The sequence below is a fragment of the Triticum dicoccoides genome, chromosome 4A (genome assembly GCF_002162155.2).
Source record: "Triticum dicoccoides isolate Atlit2015 ecotype Zavitan chromosome 4A, WEW_v2.0, whole genome shotgun sequence".
Taxonomy (NCBI): domain Eukaryota; kingdom Viridiplantae; phylum Streptophyta; class Magnoliopsida; order Poales; family Poaceae; genus Triticum; species Triticum dicoccoides.
Window position 1 is genome coordinate 572,616,293 of NC_041386.1, and position 18,604 is coordinate 572,634,896.

Sequence of the window (18,604 nt, forward strand, 5' to 3'; positions counted from 1 at the left end):
ATGGGGCCCAAGTCCAAGTCCAAGCCCAAGGCCCGGTCGGCTCGCCAGAAATCGCTGACCACACCGAGGTAACTTTTTCCCCAACCTTTCCTTTTTGGATGCGATGCGGCGCCATTAGTGACCGATCCAGACCAAGCTCACCGTGTATCCTCTATGTTCCTAGTGACCCAATGCAGGAGTTTAAGTGCATTCAGCACTACGATCGTGAGCATATGTCTGAGTTGAATGAAAAGCGGCTGCGGACCAAATATTGCGATGTTTGTTTGACGTGTGAGCTTAAGGCTTTGTCTGCCCGCCGCTCGGGTGGTGAGGAGAAGACGGAGAGGAAGAAGAACAGGTCAGCAAGACGCACTGCTGCCAAGGAGCCTGCAAAACCAAAAAGCAGCGCTTCCTGAGTTTGCTTGGAGTGCAGTAGCTTTTTTTGTGGTGGTGCTGCAGGATTCGAGCCAGAGGGCCATGTTAGAGCACATCACAAGGAGCAACCTGAGCATCGGTGGTTTGCCAACACCTATGATAAAGATGTACTATACTGTTGTGAGTGTAACCAGAAGGTTCCACTCAAGGTTTTTAAGTATCGTCCATCACAATCAGCAGAAGCTTCAACTGAGTTAGAGGCAAACACCAACCCGCTTGATCCGAAGGATGATGAAGGTTTGGACAAGAAGGAGGTGGTGACACCGCAGATGAAACCGGTGGAGGCGGAGGGCAAGGGATCCAGCAGTTCGTCATCTCCTCGCTCGGAGGATGATGATGGTTTGGACAAGAAGGAGGTGGTGACACCGCAGATGAAACCGGTGGAGACGAAGGACAAGGGATCCAGCAGTCCATCATCTCCTCACTCTGAGGACATAACCAAGGAGCCTGTTTTCATATGCCAGTCAGAGGAGATAGCCAAGGAGGACGTTGCCAAATATAATGTCATCAGGGGGATGTGGAATCCCGGCAACGCCTGTTTTTTCAATGCCATGCTGCAGTGCTTATTGGCCCTTGATCTACTGCGCAGCATAATGATGGGACAAAACGTTTGCAAAGGGCCAATTGCTGCGCTTTTCAAAGAGCTCTTTGTCGACACAAGTCCTTCAAGCAATGCAAAAGACTACCTTGACCAAAGAAAATTGTTTGCATCTGTCTGCTCAAAGTGGCCCCAATTCAATACCGGCGGAATGGAGGATGCCGAAGAACTCATCCAATGTTTTCTTCATGGTTTGGATGAAGAGGAAGATGAAGCACATCAACCTTCAATGGATGCTTCAAAGAAGGTCACAATTGTCAATTCCATCTTTGCAGGCGAGGAGTGTAGTGCTCTAACCAGCACAGAATGTGTACACGGTTCCAAGGAGAAACATGAAGAGACCCTTATATTCCGACTGCCAATTCCAGATAGGAAGCTCCCTGCTGTAGCTTCGAGGAGCAATAAAGCTGATGCTGAGGCACATGATGGCGATGATCCTGTATCAGTTGAGGATTGCTTCTCCTTATACACCAAGGAAGAGTTGATATCTGATTGGGTCTGTGAGTCTTGCACTGATGCAGCTAACACAAAACATGTTGTGGAGTCAGGTGGTGACGATAACCAAAATGACCAGAAACAGAAATAGGAAACAACAAAAATTTTCAGAGCTGCAAGGAAAAGAATGATTATAACCAAAGCTCCAGATGTAATGGTGATTAGTTTGATCAGGCAAAAAAAGGCTCCTAATCCTGCTGGATATGATAAATTGGAAGGACATGTGTGTTTCAAGGAGATTCTTAATATGCAGCCATACATGGACAAAAGGTAGGTATTGTTTCTTTGACTGACTGAATATGAAATCATTTTTAATAGTCTTGTTCGAATGGATAAGAAATCATTTTACCTGAATCTGAAAACTTGTTTGACCGACTATTGTAGGAAAAAACATTCCTTGACTGACTGAATATAGATCCATGCATCAACCAGAGTAGTAGCGCAGTGTTAGTAACTACTCCAGCTATCTTCAAGCATGAAGCAGTAACTAATTAATAAATACAACTCAAATTTAGAAATAATTGATCAATAAAAAAACTAACCGTCCGTCCAAATTAAACAAAACAGAAACTAGTATAACTGAAGTTAGCTCAGCTTAATTAGGTCCATGAATGAAAAAGCTGGAGCAGCTAGATTAGCTAGGACCCATGACATGAAAATGAACTATAATTGCTGACTTAGTATTCTTTTGTCCCTCGTTAGCGACAAACAAAGGCATGCATACTTACTGTTCCTAGCTTTGAAAATGAACCTTTTATTAACTAACTCTATACACTCTCAGCTCCCTTCCTAACCAAAGAAGATCTCCAACCACTACCTAGCTATTAATCATCCTTATGTAGTTTCAGACAATTATTCAGACTGAACTGGGTCTGAATATTTTTGAATTTGGCATGTCAGTATTTGTGATTTATGAGCGAGCGACAGTACTGTACAGCTCTACGACTGCTCTGGTCATCACTATTTCCTGTAATTTTCAGGTTTGACGAGAATGACAATAACACCTACCGTCTAGTTGGTGTTGCTCAACACTTTGGAGATCGGGAAGGAGGTCATTATATTGTGTATGTAAGAGCTAGCAAGATGAATGGTCAGGAACATCAAAGCAATGACAAGTCTTGGTTTTATGCAAGCGATGAGATGATCAGAGAAGCCAGCTTGCAAGACGTTCTTGATTTCGAGGCCTACATTCTTTTTTATGAAAGGGTGGGGAACTAAGACTTTATAAGTTATTCTGTGTTTGTTGGCATGTTTATTTAAATGTCAACGTTCTATTTGCAGTGTTCAAATCATGATGCCCAATCTTCTGCCAATGTCACGAGTGAGGAATCTGGACTTGCCAACCTTCTGCCAATGTTGCTCAATCTTGTCGGTGATTTGATTCCTCCACCCATGGATGACTTGGTCCCATGGGATGAGCAGAGGAACCCCAGACGGGATAAAAGGAGAGAACAGGGAGCGGACAAGAAAAATGCCACATTGCTACCTATGTTTTGGGAGTTTCTTGATGAGTATGTTTATCTCGCTTTTCTATGTTTTTTTGTCTCATGCTGCTCAATGGGTTTCACCTCTGGCCTACCCCAACTTGTTTGGGACTAAAGGCTTTGTTGTTGTTGTTGTTGTTGTTCTGCTCAACGGGTTCTAATCCAGACAACTTCGTTTTGATAGGTTTACTCTATCCGGAGAAACGATGTCATATTACCGTTTTCAATTGTGGGGCATGCTTGTGAGAGGTTCTGGATCAAGGGAACTGCACATCCTCTACTCGCATTTCTTGAGTCGATCAAAGGACCTTGCAATGGGAGTCTGCAATGGCGGCGAAAGGTATAATTTTGACAAAATTACCTCTTCAATCTTGGAAAAATTGGTTATGTAGCACCCAAATAGGTCGCCTTCAGAAAGCTAGCACCAAAATGTCTTGGTACACTTAAATAACACTACAAAGGTTACACATTTTAGTTGTTTAGCACGGTGTCATATTCTCCATCCAAGGCAGTTATTTAGGACCAATGTATCCTTGTTTCAATCATACAACTAGTACAGAGGCACCACTCTTTCAAGCTTTGGATGTTTCTTGGCTAACTGTGATCCACATTGAGTAATTGTTCTTGTATCCTATCCTGTAGTTTTTTTGCACCAACAGTTGGATCTTTCCTGAAGATATCCTCCCCCTTCAAAGCTTCCTTTCCTGTTACTTTACCAGTACTAGCACAAGTATGCTCCAATTCTGAAATCACAATTACCTTTTTTTCAAAAGGGGACAAATCACAATCACCTGCATGAAAACCAAGCTATAAGATTGTGTGCTGATATGTGCTGAAAATTTTCCCTTTAAATTAGTAGCCATCACTTTCCCTTCAAATTAGTAGCCACCTTATTTTCCTTATGATTCCTTGATTTTAATATCATAGTACTAATTACTAAATACTGTAAACAGGATGAGGGTGAAGTTAACAGAAATTGCCCGGTAGTATATGCTGGAACTTGTAACAAGTTTGAAAATAAAGCTGACAGAATGCAACAGGAATTTAATCCAGCAGCTCGAGTTAAAATTTCTTGAAATGCCCAAAAAGTAATGTCCTCAATCCCTTCCCTTTTATATCATTATTTATTTATGCAACTCAGTTCTATTTTAGTGCTTAATTAGAGACTACTGTATATATGTTTTCAGGCATGAAGAGCTAGAGGATTGTTTTGGCGCTGCTTTGCTTAGAGAAATGAGTGTACATGGTCATGTTGAGAAGAAAATCATGACGCCTTTGCCTGATCAATGCGCCTTGGTTCAGGCACTTGTCGAACGTGTGATTAGCAACCATAAAGCTGGGTACTCGTAGGAAGGTGATTTTGGCTTAAATGATATGGATGCCTACGATGGCAAGGTGGTCATCACAAAAAGTCCGAAGTTATTTGATATACAACCTGAAATATCGCCCGAGATGGTCACTGCGATGGAGAAGGATTTTAAAAGTATTGCAACAAAAGTGGTGCAAAAATTCATGCATTCTCAGATTTACGTTCCTTATTTGTCACATTTTCATGCTTTCTTGAGTGGCATGGGACTATATGCTACCTGGTGGTCGGACTGACTCAAGACAAAGGATTTGCGAGAATTGATACTCCATTATCCCTTTTTCAAGCCTTCAAGGGCTCGTTTGAATTTGCTGGTAGGCATCTTTGATGCATGGAGATCGTTCGATCAGAATGATACAAGTCCTTTATTTAAGAAGATCTTCAGGGATGTCCAAGGATCTTTATGGTTAAGGAAGATGACTGCGGTTGTTAATCAAATCATTATTGATGTTTTCCAGCACAAAGGCGCTGCATATTATGAAGACGGGCTACAGTACATGATTGAATTATTGAGGCATCTTGCAGTACATGGCACTGAGAATCCTTTGACTGCCATGTTGATGGCCCCCGCAAGCAACTGGTACAAAATCTCGATGAACTGGAGGTCGGAGGTGCTTATTATCTCGAAGAGTTTGTGATGCTTGCCTTAACTTCTTTGTTAGAGAAATCGGCAATGAAAGACATGTATGTCGTTGCAGCCCACTACTCAATTTTATTTTATTTTCTGTTTAGTTTTATTAACTGCTAGGTATTATATGATCTACAGGTTGGAGTCTATTTGGGAGTGCTACAAGAATTGCAATTACTCCTATCAGAAGTAAATTAGCAATGATTCGTGGAGGGGAAAGATGTGGCCGAGCTCTTTATGTAGGTACATCCACTTTGAACGTCTACTAATATCCCATTCACATTTTCTTCCATCAGATGCAATGTTTTTAAATAAGATAATGTTTTAATTATTGAGTATACCTTTTCCTCTTCACTTTGATTTGTTTCTTTTTCTTCTCTTGATGCATTGCAGCGTTGAAGTGCTTCTCCACACAACAACAAAAAATGCAGACAAAAGGAGAGAATCCCATAAAAAATAGTTATGAGAGAAAAAACAGTGTGTGTGTGTGTGTGTTAATTTGATATTTTTTACAGTACCCTGGTACTCCAATCACCCGTATCGAGTACCAAGCAAATGAAGCTGTCCATGATAAAGGGCAACTAGTCATTTTACCAATACTACTTTGGACTTTCCCATCATCCCGTAGGGGTCGATAGCTGCCCATTGTTCGGTAAAATAAAAAAGAAACTCCCGATCATTCAGCGGAGCTTTTTCTATCGAGTGGTGGTGGCGCTCCCAGCCCAATCCTTTCCTCAGTTCGCAGTCCCGGTGAGGAAACAAAACACATAGAGCCATAGAGGAAACCAGGGGCAGCAGGTTAGCTGCCATTTTTGTGCGAACTGATCACTTGATCTGAGGATTTCTGAAGTTGTTGTTTTGATCACACATATACAGATATACAGATGAATTAGAATAATCTGTAGAACGAGTATGGCCGTGGTTAAATGGACAATGGCGACCTTAAGGTAGAAAACTATCATGCTCAAGTAGAATTATTTTTTATTTCCAATATTCACTGATACCTCTTACTTGAAGTTGTACTGATGTTATTGCGGAGGGCTTAGATGGTATTTGGTATGCCTGTTTCCATTTATCCTCTTAATTCTGTTGTTGCGTCCTACAATCTCTAGGAATGTAATTTGCTTAGTTTCCTTCATTCAGTTTTACTAGTTTAGTTTCTCCGGAAAGAAAGAGCTTGTCAATTTATGTTGCATAATCAAGAACAAAGGAATTTCTTCTCAAGTCTGGTATTTGTACTGTACAGCTTAACTGTTCCACCAAATGATAGCAAAGCCTTCTCTATGTTCACTGCAAGAAGTAGGCACATCACCATATTATTCAAATGGTGTCTTATCAGAGTTATAACAGTTTTGTGATCTTAAAATCATCTCTATCAGAGTTATAACAGTTTTGTGATCTTAAAATCATCTCTTCTTTGTTCCCTTATTCTTATGCAAAATGTATTTGCTCTTTTTTATTCAGAGGCTTTCACTGAAGCTTGTTGATATTTTAGTCAGACATGGTATTAATTGTCTGCGATATGCTTTATGGATCGTTATATCATTCTTCGCAATTAGGTGATGGACATGTCTCCCCGTCTATTTTGGGAGCAATTCAATGGTGCTACATATCCCTTGCAAATGGCCTCTACATGGAAGAGAGCTGTCAGTGGCTTGCCGACTGCACGAAGACGACGAACCACACCTGATTACAATGGCCTCTACATGGATTAGCTAGTGAAGCTAGATATGAACCTGGATTCTGTTTTGCTCTGTTTGGGTCATCAGGGTAGTCAGTGTAATGTTGCTCTTTCATTTGTACGAGTAGGTAACTGCTGTTGTATCTGGGAACCTGATGTACACTGACTTTGCAATGGAGCCATGGAGTTGCAGACTTACTATTTGTCAAAAAGGTTAATTACTGGATTCTGATTTGCAAGTTTATGTTAGTACTGAATTTTGATTTGTAGAGTTAAGTGCCCTTAGCCCTCAGGCACTGCCGAGTGCCTTCCCCTTGCAACCGCGGCAATTTCCCATGTTGAGGTCTTGAAGATAAATATAACATGACAGAACTTTGATGTACATTTTGGTTTGTCTTCCATAGTGGAGCCATCCACAGTTTTTTCTAAAATGTTCATTACTAAATATTGATTTGCAAGGTTGTGATGGTACTAAATTTTGATTTGCAAGGTTATGGTATTACTGATTTTTTATTTGCAAAGTTAAAATCATTTCCAGGTACTTGAAACATGCTGCAACCAAAGCATAACAAGTTTGCACGATTAAAGAGACATGATAGTTTAGTAGATTGAAAGTGCAGTGCACTCAACAACATGAAATAGAATGAAAATACGATAGCACTAGATTCTCAAATCGTTCTCCAGAGCTAACATCATCTGATCACACTTGTAATTGCTAGTGGGTACAAACTCTCACTGATCAACAAAATAAGTAAGAGCGGCGCATGTCTTCGGACTGAACAAATATCATCAACGCACAACAATAATTTTTATGAATTACACACACACACACACAGAGAACAACAACATGCTCGGTTTGGTGAAGAATAACAGCAGGGGAGGAAGACAGAAGGAGCAGCAGGGGCGCTCAGGAAGAAGAGGGAAGCAGGAGGGGGTGGTGAGAGAAGAGAAGCATCAGAGAGCAGATCAGCCGCCCTGGCCTCTTGCACGGGTGGAGCGCGCCACCTCTCTCCCCTTCGGTGATCAGCCGCGCATGGGATCAGACGGCCTGGTGGGTCGCGCGCTTCGGGCCCCTTCCTCTCCTCTGGTTCGTGGGTTCAGCCGCGCGTGGGATCAGACGGCGGTCTGGTTGGTCGCGCGCTTGGTTCGTGGGTTCAGCCGCGCGTGGGATCAGACGCCCACCGCTTGCCGTCTGGTGGGTCGCGATAATACTACACACGCGTAAAAGTCACGGGCTTTCATGCACCCTGCTACGTGGCCTTCACTAATTGTCCCTCCCTGATTTTAAGTGGCGGTCCCGCCTCACTTTATCAAATCTAAGCCAACCAGATCCTAACCATCCCATAAAAGCATGTAAAACCCCCGTGTGTAGCATCTCTCGGTGGGTCGCGCCTCTCGATGCTTCGATTGGTCACCAGATGCCGGCGCTCTTGGAAAATATACTGTGATACGAGTCATTACATGATACCGTGCTCGGCATGGTGCGTCAGATCTGCATCGAAGGCATAGGATCAACTCATTTGTTTATATACAGGATATTTTGCATCTAGCCCCCCAAAAGTTGTGCCTACATGCAAAATCATAGTAGCTGTTCAAAATATTAATCCAGATGAACAACTACCGATTGTTTCCAAATGAACTAGTACGTCATAATTTTCTAAAACACTAATACTCGATGATCACAAGCAGAAGCAGTCCCTGTTTTTGCGTTACTCACTTTTCTTGAAAGCTGCATATAAGTTCTTTTTTACTCAGATGTGTGTCAGTAGCGTCTTTCCATGGTGATAGGTAGATTTTTAGTTCATCATTGTGCCCGTGAGACAGAAATGCCCCAAGCTGAAAACGAGATGAGAGTTTGACATGGTGTAATGCAAAGCTGCAACCGGCAATATAGAAAAGTTTAAGGTATGTTTTGTATATTTGGTAATGGATGTCTGACTATTTAATCCTCTACTTTGGGCACAGATCACAACTTCTTATATCACGGTATCATATCAATTCCCGTATCACTGGATATATGCACTCGTGCGTGATTTCTTCTGGCACTTTTCAGTTAGCCCCTTCCAGAACTGAACTCTTCTCCAAGTTGATCCATGCTTCAGTGTTGAAAGCACTTTCGACCAAGTTTGAGTGCCTAAACGCACTCTGCAAAATATGAAGAAGTGTTGTAATAATATCATAATAAGAATATTTCTGCAGAAATGAATACTCTACAAGTAAATGTTGTGGTCTCATGTTTAATTTATGATGCAAAACGGCTCAAAATACTATATATATATATATATATATATATATATATATATATATATATATATATATATGTGTGCTATCAGTGTTTTCGCTGACTCGTTTACTGATTGAGGCACGAACTTGACGCCACTATAGGCAGTGTCCTATGTTATGCAGACGCAGTGTCGTGGCTCTGTTCACGTTGCGGTGACGGCACGTTTAGTGTGAGCGCGCGGGACGGACGTGAGACACGGCTTTAGAAGCACGAGACGGACAGCCGTGCTCCTCTTTTCCTGATGTTTTTCTTATCAGCAACTTTGTTAACAAATGTAATTTGGTTCCCTATATCGTGTTAATATTCCTTTCTATTAATTTTTGAGAGGCATTGGTGTGACACGCATGGTCGCATATTATGTGCAGGCACGAACAGTGACGTACTAGAGGCACGAGCGTGAAGCAAAGGGAGGCACAGACGTGAAGGCTCGTGACGCACAGACGTGAAGTCATGCCTGTGTTTTGCAGATGTTTCAGTGACACATTTTCACTGCAGGAGGCACGATGTTAGTAGAACTTGAGGCAAGTTCGTGCCTATATGCTCCATGTGTTTTCACTGCCACGAGTGACTGTGAGTGGCATGAAAGTGTAGCCCCTGGAGTCATTATTAGAGTTGTGTCGAATATTATTGTACAAGGTAGGTTACAATTGGACTTCGAGTCGTACGGTGTGTAGACAGGATATAGAGTCGTGTCCAAGCAGAACACTTGTATCGTAGGCCTCTCATATATAGTGGGATTAGACACATGATGTAATCTATGCTAATATAATAGCACGGGCACGCAGGGGGAGCCGGCGGCGTGTGCCGACGCCCAGGTGGCCAATGTGCGGTATTGTAGCGGTGTTATGGGGAGGAGCGCACGTAGTCCGGCCCCGGGGATGTAGCCATATCGGTGAACCCCGTTAACAAATCTCGGTGTCGTGCTTGTGTGATTGCTTGATTCTCGGTAGATCGACGGTGGCCTCGGTTTTATTCTAACAGTCACGTTGTTAGCCCCACGAGAATGCGAGGCGTCCCCTCCTGTGGGTGTGTGAACGCCACATGGCGCCGCTCCGGAAACCCAGCGGTTCGAAGGGCGTGTCCTCTGGTTGGGATACGAACGCCACGTGGCGTCACTCCGGAAACCCAACGGTCCGACGAGCGTCTTCTCCGATGAGGGTGTGAACGCCGCGTGACGCAGCTCCGACTAATCGCTCGAGGCTAAGGTCTGGCTATTTAAGCGGGACCGCGTCCCTCAACCCTAGCCACATCCTCTTCCTCCCTTTGCCCGTCGCCAACCCATTCATTTCTCTTGCTCTTTTCTCTCCTGACCCCCTCCACCATGGCTAGGAAGAAGAAGACTACTCCAGAGCGTCGCTTCGAGATGCAGGAGCGAGATCCGGGCTAGCGAGGGTTCCTCCTTTGTAAGTTGACTCTGCTTCCACCTCTTGAGTTTTCTCTCTCTTCCTGATACTTGATTTAGTTGTGAATTACTGTTTTCAGGTTCCTTCTAATATGATGGGGATGTGTCTTGCTGATACTGGATCAAAGTCAACTGGAGCTAGGCTTAAGTTGCTTCGCGAACTTCAACAGAAACCCCATACAGCAGGGGCGGAGCCAGCATGTTAGCATTGGGTTCAGATGAACCCAACGACTTTTCTTGGTCTAGCATACGTACACAGATACGTACTCCTCTGAACCCAACGAAAAACAAGGGATGAACCTATCAAGTTCCAATGCCAAGTGAGCAGCCTAATAAAAAAAGCCCAAAAGCCCACTAGTAAATTGCCTCTCTAGTCCATGCTAATTAAATACCCGTATACTTTAATAGTTAGTACTAATTAAATACCCGGTGCATTGTTACGAAATAACAAATGATAATATTTTGGCTTTGCACTCTGAAATAACATAAGTGATATTATGTTTCTCTCTGTAATGTATTTTTAGTGCTATATTTTTTGTTCTTCCTTGAAGGGGACTACTATATATTTGATGTAAGGTGGTGTGAAATTGGACTTTACATTGAATTAATCAGACCAAATCCTCACAATAAGATAATGAGTGAACCCATCGACTAAATTTTCTGGCTCCGCCCCAGCCATACAGTAGGATACCAACAGCATGAGGATGTATCTTCTAGCGGATTAGGGGGCAGTTCTAGAGGCGATCAGACCGAGTGTCCCTTGTTAATTAAGCTTGATAAGCCGCGGGATCAGACCCGTGCCTCGGATTCGAAGGAGCTCGGCCTAGTAATTACTGGAGCGGAGTACAAGGCCATGGGCATCGACGGCTTGACGCATCCTGCTATGAGTCCAAATGACAAGTACGCTTCTACCCCTACGCGCGATGCACCCTGCTGTTGAACGTATGCACCCGGCCCACTGCGCACCGGCGCGGAACGTGCCATTGCATCGAGCGCTCCGCTGCGCACCGGCGCATGGACCGGGCGTAGCTCCGTTGCACGACCCTTGTGCCCCTAATTTGCCGCTGCCGGCGCATGTGAAGTTTCCAGCCGCAGCGTCTCCCTCCCCACTCTCTCTCCCTCCCTCCCCCCCCCTTCGTTTCGCATTCACAGGAAGCTGCGTCCGCGTGCCGCCGGCCGTACCCGCCCCCTCCGGTGTCGCCGCGCCGAATCCACTTGTCCGGCTTCGGCGGCGCCATGGGGCCCAAGTCCAAGTCCAAGCCCAAGGCCCGGTCGGCTCGCCAGAAATCGCTGGCCACACCGAGGTAACTTTTTCCCCAACCTTTCCTTTTTGGATGCGATGCGGCGCCATTAGTGACCCATCCAGACCAAGCTCACCGTGTATCCTCTATGTTCCTAGTGACCGAATGCAGGTGTTTAAGTGCATTCAGCACTACGATCGTGAGCATATGTCTGAGTTGAATGAAAAGCGGCTGCGGACCAAATATTGCGATGTTTGTTTGACGTGTGAGCTTAAGGCTTTGTCTGCCCGCCGCTCGGGTGGTGAGGAGAAGACGGAGAGGAAGAAGAACAGGTCAGCAAGACGCACTGCTGCCAAGGAGCCTGCAAAACCAAACAGCAGCGCTTCCTGGGTTTGCTTGGAGTGCGGTAGCTTTTTTTGTGGTGCTGCTGCAGGATTCGAGCCAGAGGGCCATGTTAGAGCACATCACAAGGAGCAACCTGAGCATCGGTGGTTTGCCAACACCTATGATAAAGATGTACTATACTGTTGTGAGTGTAACCAGAAGGTTCCACTCAAGGTTTTTAAGTATCGTCCATCACAATCAGCAGAAGCTTCAACTGAGTTAGAGGCAAACACCAACCCGCTTGATCCGAAGGATGATGAAGGTTTGGACAAGAAGGAGGTGGTGACACCGCAGATGAAACCAGTGGAGGCGGAGGGCAAGGGATCCAGCAGTTCGTCATCTCCTTGCTCGGAGGATGATGATGGTTTGGACAAGAAGGAGGTGGTGACACCGCAGATGAAACCGGTGGAGACGGAGGACAAGGGATCCAGCGGTCCATCATCTCCTCACTCTGAGGACATAACCAAGGAGCCTGTTTTCATATGCCAGTCAGAGGAGATAGCCAAGGAGGACGTTGCCAAATATAATGTCATCGGGGGGGCTGCGGAATCCCGGCGACGCCTGTTTTTTCAATGCCATGCTGCAGTGCTTATTGGCCCTTGATCCACTGCGCAACATAATGATGGGACAAAATGTTTGCAAAGGGCCAATTGCTGCGCTTTTCAAAGAGCTCTTTGTCGACACAAGTCCTTCAAGCAATGCAAAAGACTACCTTGACCAAAGAAAACTATTTGCATATGTCTGCTCAAAGTGGCCCCAATTCAATACCGGCGGAATGGAGGATGCCGAAGAACTCATCCAATGTTTTCTTCATGGTTTGGATGAAGAGGAAGATGAAGCACATCAACCTTCAATGGATGCTTCAAAGAAGGTCACAATTGTCAACTCCATCTTTGCAGGCGAGGAGTGTAGTGCTCTAACCAGCACAGAATGTGTACACGGTTCCAAGGAGAAACATGAAGAGACCCTTATATTCCGACTGCCAATTCCAGATAGGAAGCTCCCTGCTGTAGCTTCGAGGAGCAATAAAGCTGATGCTGAGGCACATGATGGCGATGATCCTGTATCAGTTGAGGATTGCTTCTCCTTATACACCAAGGAAGAGTTGATATCTGATTGGGTCTATGAGTCTTGCACTGATGCAGCTAACACAAAACATGTTGTGGAGTCAGGTGGTGACGATAACCAAAATGACCAGAAACAGAAACAGGAAACAACAAAAATTTTCAGAGCTGCAAGGAAAAGAATGATTATAACCAAAGCTCCAAATGTAATGGTGATTAGTTTGATCAGGCAAAAAAAGGCTCCTAATCCTGCTGGATATGATAAATTGGAAGGACATGTGTGTTTCAAGGAGATTCTTAATATGCAACCATACATGGACAAAAGGTAGGTATTATTTCTTTGACTGACTGAATATGAAATCATTTTTAATAGTCTTGTTCGAATGGATAAGAAATCATTTTACCTGAATCTGAAAACTTGTTTGACCGACTATTGTAGGAAAAAACATTCCTTGACTGACTGAAGATAGATCCATGCATCAACCAGAGTAGTAGCGCAGTGTTAGTAACTACTCCAGCTATCTTCAAGCATGAAGCAGTAACTAATTAATAAATACAACTCAAATTTAGAAATAATTGATCAATAAAAAACCAACCGTCCGTCCAAATTAAACAAAATAGAAACTAGTATAACTGAAGTTAGCTCAGCTTAATTAGGTCCATGAATGAAAAAGCTGGAGCAGCTAGATTAGCTAGGACCCATGATATGAAAATTAACTATAATTGTTGACTTAGTATTCTTTTGTCCCTCCTTAGCGACAAACAAAGGCATGCATACTTACTGTTCCTAGCTTTGACAATGAACCTTTTATTAACTAACTTTATACACTCTCAGCTCCCTTCCTAACCAAAGAAGATCTCCAACCACTACCTAGCTATTAATCATCCTTATGTAGTTTCAGACAATTATTCAGACTGAACTGGGTCTGAATATTTTTGAATTTGGCATCTCAGTATTTGTGATTTATGAGCGAGCGACAGTACTGTACAGCTCTACGACTGCTCTGGTCATCACTATTTCCTGTAATTTTCAGGTTTGACGAGAATGACAATAACACCTACCGTATAGTTGGTGTTGCTCAACACTTTGGAGATAGGGAAGGAGGTCATTATATTGTGTATGTAAGAGCTAGCAAGATGAATGGTCAGGAACATCAAAGCAATGACAAGTCTTGGTTTTATGCAAGCGATGAGATGATCAGAGAAGCCAGCTTGCAAGACGTTCTTGATTTCGAGGCCTAAATTCTTTTTTATGAAAGGGTGGGGAACTAAGACTTTATAAGTTATTCTATGTTTGTTGGCATGTTTATTTAAATGTCAACGTTCTTTTTGCAGTGTTCAAATCATGATGCCCAATCTTCTGCCAATGTCACGAGTGAGGAATCTGGACTTGCCAACCTTCTGCCAATGTTGCCCAATCTTGTCGGTGATTTGATTCCTCCACCCATGGATGACTTGGTCCCATGGGATGAGCGGAGGAACCCCAGACGGGATAAAAGGAGAGAACAGGGAGCGGACAAGAAAAATGCCACATTGCTACCTATGTTTTGGGAGTTTCTTGATGAGTATGTTTATCTCGCTTTTCTATGTTTTTTTGTCTCATGCTGCTCAATGGGTTTCACCTCTGGCCTACCCCAACTTGTCTGGGACTAAAGGCTTTGTTGTTGTTGTTGTTGTTCTGCTCAACGGGTTCTAATCCAGACAACTTCGTTTTGATAGGTTTACTCTATCCGGAGAAACGATGTCATATTACCATTTTCAATTGTGGGGCATGCTTGTGAGAGGTTCTGGATCAAGGGAACTGCACATCCTCTACTCGCATCTCTTGAGTCGGTCAAAGGACCTTGCAATGGGAGTCTGCAATGGCGGCGAAAGGTATAATTTTGACAAAATTACCTCTTCAATCTTGGAAAAATTGGTTATGTAGCACCCAAATAGGTCGCATTCAGAAAGCTAGCATCAAAATGTCTTGGTACACTTAAATAACACTACAAATGTTACACATTTTAGTTGTTTAGCACGGTGTCATATTCTCCATCCAAGGCAGTTATTTAGGACCAATGTATCCTTGTTTCAATCATACAGCTAGTACAGAGGCACCACTCTTTCAAGCTTTGGATGTTTCTTGGCTAACTGTGATCCACATTGAGTAATTGTTCTTGTATCCTATCCTGTAGTTTTTTTGCACCAACAGTTGGATCTTTCCTGAAGATATCCTCCCCCTTCGAAGCTTCCTTTCCTGTTACTTTACCAGTACTAGCACAAGTATGCTCCAATTCTGAAATCACAATTACCTTTTTTTCAAAAGGGGACAAATCACAATCACCTGCATGAAAACCAAGTTATAAGATTGTGTGCTGATATGTGCTGAAAATTTTCTCAATTTTCCCTTTAAATTAGTAGCCATCACTTTCCCTTCAAATTAGTAGCCACCTTATTTTCCTTATGATTCCTTGATTTTAATATCATAGTACTAATTACTAAATACTGTAAACAGGATGAGGGTGAAGTTAACAGAAATTGCCCGGAAGTATATGCTGGAACTTGTAACAAGTTTGAAAATAAAGCTGACAGAATGCAACAGGAATTTAATCCAGCAGCTCGAGTTAAAATTTCTTGAAATGTCCAAAAAGTAATGTTCTCAATCCCTTCCCTTTTATATCATTATTTATTTATGCAACTCAGTTCTATTTTAGTGCTTAATTAGAGACTACTGTATATATGTTTTCAGGCATGAAGAGCTAGAGGATTGTTTTGGCGCTGCTTTGCTTAGAGAAATGAGTGTACATGGTCATGTTGAGAAGAAAATCATGACACCTTTGCCTCATAAATGCGCCTTGGTTCAAGCACTTGTCGAACGTGTGATTAGCAACCATAAAGCTGGGTACTTGTAGGAAGGTGATTTTGGCTTAAATGGTATGGATGCCTACGATGGCAAGGTGGTCATCCCAAAAAGTCCGAAGTTATTTGATATACAGCCTGAAATATCGCCCGAGATGGTCACCACGATGGAGAAGGATTTTAAAAGTATTGCAACAAAAGTGGTGCAAAAATTCATGCATTCTCAGATTTACGTTCCTTATTTGTCACCTTTTCATGCTTTCTTGAGTGGCATGGGACTATATGCTACCTGGTGGTCGGACCGACTCAAGACAAAGGATTTGCGAGAATTGATACTCCATTATCCCTTTTTCAAGCCTTCAAGGGCTCGTTTGAATTTGCTGGTAGGCATCTTTGATGCATGGAGATCGTTCCATCAGAATGATACAAGTCCTTTATTTAAGAAGATCTTCAGGGATGTCCAAGGATCTTTATGGTTAAGGAAGATGACTGCGGTTGTTAATCAAATCATTATTGATGTTTTCCAGCACAAAGGCGCTGCATATTATGAAGACGGGCTACAGTACATGATTGAATTATTGAGGCATCTTGCAGTACATGGCATTGAGAAATCCTTTGACTGCCATGTTGATGGCCCCCGCAAGCAACTGGTACAAAATCTCGATGAACTGGAGGTCGGAGGTGCTTATTATCTCAAAGAGTTTCTGATGCTTGCCTTAACTTCTTTGTTAGAGAAATCGGCAATGAAAGACATGTATGTCGTTGCAGCCCACTACTCAATTTTATTTTATTTTCTGTTTAGTTTTATTAACTGCTAGGTATTATATGATCTACAGGTTGGAGTCTGTTTGGGAGTGGTACAAGAATTGCAATTACTCCTATCAGAAGTAAATTAGCAATGATTCGTGGAGGGGAAAGATGTGGCCGAGCTCCTTATGTAGGTACATCCACTTTGAACGTCTACTAATATCCCATTCACATTTTCTCCCATCAGATGCAATGTTTTTAAATAAGATAATGTTTTAATTATTGAGTATACCTTTTCCTCTTCACTTTGATTTGTTTCTTTTTTTTCTCTTGATGCATTGCACCGTTGAAGTGCTTCTCCACACAACAACAAAAAATGCAGACAAAAGGAGAGAATCCCATAAAAAATAGTTATGAGAGAAAAAACAGTGTGTGTGTTAATTTGATATTTTTTACGGTACCCTGGTACTCCAATCACCCGTATCAGAGTACCAAGCAAATAAAGTTGTCCATGATAAAGGGCAACTAGTCATTTTACCAATACTACTTTGGACTTTCCCATCATCCCGTAGGGGTCGATAGCTGCCCATTGTTCGGTAAAATAAAAAAGAAACTCCTGATCATTCAGCGGAGCTTTTTCTATCGAGTGGTGGTGGCGCTGCCAGCCCAATCCTTTCCTCAGTTCGCAGTCCCGATGAGGAAACAAAACACATAGAGCCATAGAGGAAACCAGGGGCAGCAGGTTAGCTGCCATTTTTATGCGAACTGATCACTTGATCTGAGGATTTCTGAAGTTGTTGTTTTGATCACACATATACAGATATACAGATGAATTAGAATAATCTGTAGAACGAGTATGGCCGTGGTTAAATGGACAATGGCGACCTTAAGGTAGAAAACTATCATGCTCAAGTAGAATTGTTTTTGATTTCCAATATTCACTGATACCTCTTACTTGAAGTTGTACTGATGTTATTGCGGAGGGCTTAGATGGTATTTGGTATGCCTGTTTCCATTTATCCTCTTAGTTCTGTTGTTGCGTCCTACAATCTCTAGGAATGTAATTTGCTTAGTTTCCTTCATTCAGTTTTACTAGTTTAGTTTCTCCGGAAAGAAAGAGCTTATCAATTTATGTTGCATAATCAAGAACAAAGGAATTTCTTCTCAAGTCTGGTATTTGTACTGTACAGCTTAACTGTTCCACCAAATGATAGCAAAGCCTTCTCTATGTTCACTGCAAGAAGTAGGCACATCACCATATTATTCAAATGGTGTCTTATCAGAGTTATAACAGTTTTGTGATCTTAAAATCATCTCTATCAGAGTTATAACAGTTTCGTGATCTTAAAATCATCTCTTCTTTGTTCCCTTATTCTTATGCAAAATGTATTTGCTCTTTTTTATTCAGAGGCTTTTACTGAAGCTTGTTGATATTTTAGTCAGACATGGTATTAATTGTCTGCGATATGCTTTATGGATCGTTATATCATTCTTCGCAGTTAGGTGATGGACATGTCTCCCCGTCTATTTTGTGAGCAATTCAATGGTGCTACATATCCCTTGCAAATGGCCTCTACATGGAAGAGAGCTGTCAGTGGCTTGCCGACTGCACAAAGACGACGAACCACACCTGATTACAATGGCCTCTACATGGATTAGCTAGGGAAGCTAGATATGAACCTGGATTCTGTTTTGCTCTGTTTGGGTCATCAGGGTAGTCAGTGTAATGTTGCTCTTTCATTTGTACGAGTAGGTAACTGCTGTTGTATCTGGGAACCTGATGTACACTGACTTTGCAATGGAGCCATGGAGTTGCAGACTTACTATTTTTCAGAAAGGTTAATTACTGGATTCTGATTTGCAAGTTTATGTTAGTACTGAATTTTGATTTGTAGAGTTAAGTGCCCTTAGCCCTCAGGCACTGCCGGGTGCCTTCCCCTTGCAACCGCGGCAATTTCCCATGTTGAGGTCTTGA

General features: G+C 42.7%; 2 pseudogenes; both read left to right on the forward strand.

Moving 5' to 3' along the window:
* Positions 1-7,016, forward strand: LOC119283668 (annotated as a pseudogene).
* Positions 7,017-11,588: 4,572 nt separating this feature from the next.
* LOC119283669 lies at positions 11,589-18,604 on the forward strand (annotated as a pseudogene).